Raw genomic sequence first — 4,951 nt, forward strand, 5'->3', positions numbered from 1 at the left:
TTGGTATATAACGAGAATAACTGGTGAACTATCAACCACCATTATTAAACTTCATGATTTGAGATGACGTTATTAATTCAACCTTCTTTCTTTCCATTCACGATCTACAAGGAACAGTCAGCCATACAAGTTTCTGCACAGCAAGTGTTTCAAGTTGCATATGATGTTTTAGTGGAATGAGTTGCTTAATGATGAGCTTTAACAGGACCTGTATTTTGAATCGATCTGGGTTATCATTAGGATCATATCTTCAAAGGACAGAAAGATGGTAACTCGGGATCTCATGGGTGTTTTCTTTGTAAAGCATCATATGAGAGCGATGTTGCGGCGTCTTCCCTTTTTAATCGATCAATATTTTTTTTCTGTTAATAATGCAAACCACTGTTTACATTATTAACAGAATAATAATTCTGTTTCCAATCATAACTGCAGTACTCACCTCAGCAGCAACCGGGGAAGAAAGATGAGTCACACCAGTCCACACAAAAGACCTTGGTGCTCGCAGTCCCATCGCAGTCTCAGCCACGTAGAGCTGGAACCAGAGGAATACGAATCACTTGTCAAGTCTGTGATGTAGGCTAGAGTTTACGGATCACGTCAGCAACAGCCACCTCAGCTGACTTTGGGGAGTGTGTAGTAAGGTGAGCTATTGCAACCAACCCCAATCGGATAGAACCGAACCTAACTTAACCTAGATAGTAACCGAAACTGTCTGAATGTCTCGAACCAGCTTGTGTATGTTCAGTATTTTTGAAGGCCCGATATCTTATCCATGATGCAAATGATATTTTCTTATATGAAAGGAGCATGAATTCTGATGAAATGAGTCCCACAATCATGATGCTTGATGTGAGAGTTTATTGGCGAGCTGATCATTCTGTGCAAGAATACTCGCATGACGTTCATGGATCGTATTCCGAAACACTTCGCCTCATCTCTACTATATTCAGAAGGCTCTAAATGAAGTTACACTGTTTTTTAAGAGTTTTTTTTCTTTTTTTTTTTTCTTTTTGCTATTCTAATGACATATTAACAAGATTTTTAAATTATTAACTGGAGAAACACTCTTGAGGACACGGCTAATCATCTCTGCGGCCTTTGACAAGTCGTGGTGAGAAAGCAGAACGTTTCTGAATATGGGCATATGATTCACACATTTGTTAAGCGAAAGAAAGCACCCAACAAGTATTTCAGACCAAGAGGAAGCAGCGAAACATTCATAGTAAACGTTTCTGAGGAAAAAGAAACGAGACATTTGTTAGTCTTTAGTGCTTCAGAAACATTATGAGCCTCTTTCACCAGACAAGGACGAGAGGGAAGATAAGATGGAAGAGTTGATGGCCTCGTCCAACAGTCGCCCATAAAATAGAACACGGTGCTTCTTCCTCCCTCCGCCTTTCTTCTTCGCTTCTCCCTTCCTTCTTCCTCCCTCACACCTTTCACGAACGAGGAAGGAGACCATTTCAGTTTAAAGAATTGGGGTCTACTGCTGGCAAGAATGACGAGCAAAAAGAAAAATAGAGAGGAGAGGAAGGGAGAAGAAAACTAGGGAAAAGGAAGAGCAAGTAGTAGTACTCGTAGTAGTAGTAGTAGTAGTAGTAATAAAAGCAGCAGCAGCAGTAGTAGCAGTTTACACAGTTGTGGAAAAAATCGTCACTGATTGAGATATCCGAATCAGAACACCTGTAGAATGTATTACCTGGTATGTAGTACGTACGTAATCAGCTCTTTTCTCTCTCTCGTGATGTGTGTGTGTGTGTGTGTGTGTGTGTGTGTGAAGATCTTCGGAGGAAATTAATGACAACTCAGGAGGATGTTCAGGAGGATGTTCTGTGTTCTCTTCCAACAAAGATGCTCCTCGCCCGAGAGAGAGAGAGAGAGAGAGAGAGAGAGAGAGAGAGAGAGAGAGAGAGAGAGAATACGAAAATTCACAGTAGTGATCCCAGCCATCCACCAATCACTAAGACATGAAAAAGCAACTCATTTCTACTTGCATTTTATTGGCCAAACAAAAATAATAACAACACGCTGGTATTCTACAAGACCATACTTCAGTAGAAAAATGCCAAAACCGAGTATATCTCTCCTGGTTTCCCTATATATACAAACATTCATACAAAAATAATGCCATGTTCTGCCTCGTAGCCGGATGTGCACATAAAAAAAGGCGTTGATTAATTACTTCCTCTTATACAAAACCTCTTGTACGAAAGCAAAAAAATATATATATATATACATAAAAACAATGAAAAAACACCACGTACAATGAGGCATAATGAGAGTATGAAAACCCATTAATAGAAATGAAAGTGCCATTAATAGAAATAATAAAATGCATGGAAGTACACTCGCAGAAAAGAAAATACTGAAAAAATCTACAACTGCTAAAGGAAAAGGCATGTGGCAAAGCACGCACGTAAAAAAAAAAAAAAAAAAAAAAACGCATACAAAAGAGTAATAGCAATAAATAATAATAGTACGAAAATCCACTGAATAAAAAAAATACTCGTACAAAATAATCTAAAACAGTATATGGAAAAAAAAAACATACAAAAAATATGAAAAAAAAAAAAATCGCACAAAATAAAAGTATGGAAAAAACCTTAGACAAAAAATATGGAAAAAACTCATACAAAATAAAAAGCATGAAAAAAAACAAGCATAAAAAAGTATATAAATAAATAAATAAATAAATAAACAAACACTCAAACAAATGATAAAATAAAGGTATGAAGTCCACAAGAATTTAAAACCTACACCGTAAGAATCACATCAAAATGCTGTCCTGTAACACAACCTTCACGGTCTACGAGTCAGACTTATTGCAGGGAAAAAGGTAAATCTATCAAATAATTATACAATATTGTCGACCCTGCAAGGCGGAGGAGACACGCTTCAGTGCTACCTTTCATCACGAGACATGGATAAATAACCGACTTATGAGCCGTGTACAAAAGGCACAACAAAGGCCTTTTCAACTTGCAGCGATTTCTCTCTCTCTCTCTCTCTCTCTCTCTCTCTCTCTCTCTCAACAGGAAGCCGCAACAATAGAGTTATTACTACTTTTCTTTTATTGCCAAGTGCCAGACGAGACAACTTTAATTATCTCTCTCTCTCTCTCTCTCTCTCTCTCTCTCACACTACACTTATACATATATACCCATCTAATTACCTAAAGTACATTTAAATAAAACACACACACACACACACACACAGCTGCATATCACTTTAATATTACAATTACAAAGTACAAGTTCATTAAATTCACTTAAAATAGAGAGGAACCATCTACTACAGCTGCGAGAGATAACGAAGTTTGCTGCACGTTTCTTTGTTTTTAATTTGCTATTGCGTATTACTACTCGAGCTGATACCCAAGACAACTCAACATTACAACCTTCAGTACTAGGCCGTCTGTTTTACTTCATCCTGCACATCACTAAAGGATTACATCAACCTTTCAATTCTGTGTTTTGTACTGAAGTGGTTAGAAAAAATATCTTCTCTAGTGACTCATCCACAATTTTTTATTATTTACTATTCTGACAACTGGTGACTACGTGAAGCTTGGAAACTGTTAGTAGTTGTAAACAGTTATTGGTCGATCACCTGTTACCCTGATCCATTCCCAGACATTGATAGCCGTATAAAAACGCTAAATATGAAAAGTAACGTGGGGGAGCGGTTCAGTGAGAAATAGTGAGAAAATAGCTAACTTTTAATTTCGTACAAAAAATGGCATCACAAATCGAAGAACTTGATTCAGTATGACGACACAAGGTTGCAATACTGAGATCCATATGGTGCGTGCACTAGAAGCGGGAATGAAAGTTGGCACAAATATAAAAATGTTAGCCTAAGTTGTAAGAAGGAAGTGTTGAAGCATAAAAAAAAAAAAAAAATGCACACGTCGTGGCTACACATTTTATAACAAGATCACTTCATGGCTGATATGTACATGAAGCACACTACCTTGAACTAGAATGCGCGCGCACTTTTGTTTCCGCTGAACTATCCTTCCTTCCTTATTCACTCAATTTTCCCTAAATTCTGAATGCAAACGAGACAACCATGGTAATACGCATACACAAACACACATGCACACATGAGTGAATGACGTACAAAAACACACGACTACCACAACACAAGCTAACCCCACAGATCCAGCTTGAGCGAGATTGCACGTTCCAATAATGACCTTGAATCTCCCCCCAGCGAGGCCAGCTGCTCCCTGCCATCCGGACCTTATATGTTGGACACTCGCTAGTACACTGACGCAAAGGTTCGCGGACAGCAGCACTCACACACGCGCCAATATGTCACCCTGGGTTGTAACATGCTGCATGCTGTTAAAAGAGACGCTGTGGTTTCACATTCACGCTCATTTGTTCGCTGCCAACTATACAGTACACAGGCGTTCAGTAGTAACAAAAAACGTGCCTTTGAATGTGTAAGCCAACACTCCCATTTATGCATTTTTTTTTTTTCTCTTCTCATTCTCTCACTCAACCTCACACCTACTCTCCTCTCAGTGCATCTCAACAATACTTTTTTTTTTTTCAGCGCCATCCATAAAATTGTGCGCGATAAAAAACATGAAACTAAACATTATTGCCGACCATTTTTCTTTATAGCGTCTACTAAACTTTTTCACTCCGCTGGCCCGTCGCTTCGGGATTCCCCTCACATCCCGGCTTTCACTGCACCGCTGACGTGACTTTCTTGCCGATGGAAAAAGAAAATAGGTAACCCTGTGTGTGTATTATCACAGATTATCTTGAACGTATTACCACATTCACAAACTCTCTCATCCCCCTGAACTGACAAAAATTTGGTCTCATCACCGCACTTAAATAATTATACTTAGTTAATCTGAGACACTAAAACATTAAACAATTGAAGTAAATGTTTGTTCCCTTGTTGGGGGGGTTAGCTCAAATGAGGCAAAGAG

At 38.6% G+C, this 4,951-nt stretch overlaps 1 long non-coding RNA gene across 2 annotated transcripts in view; it reads right to left on the reverse strand.

Moving 5' to 3' along the window:
* The window catches only part of LOC135105556 (uncharacterized), an 18,087-nt gene extending 16,641 nt beyond the window's left edge, over positions 1-1,446 (reverse strand). The window contains exon 1 of one of the 2 annotated variants that reach the window (XR_010270905.1): positions 440-1,446. This is a non-coding gene — a long non-coding RNA (uncharacterized LOC135105556). The remainder of the gene's footprint in view (positions 1-439) is intronic. The other variant, XR_010270906.1, reaches the window with a different exon arrangement.
* Positions 1,447-4,951: the final 3,505 nt, after the last annotated feature.

Source organism: Scylla paramamosain, chromosome 12, assembly GCF_035594125.1.
Source record: "Scylla paramamosain isolate STU-SP2022 chromosome 12, ASM3559412v1, whole genome shotgun sequence".
In the NCBI taxonomy this organism is placed as follows: domain Eukaryota; kingdom Metazoa; phylum Arthropoda; class Malacostraca; order Decapoda; family Portunidae; genus Scylla; species Scylla paramamosain.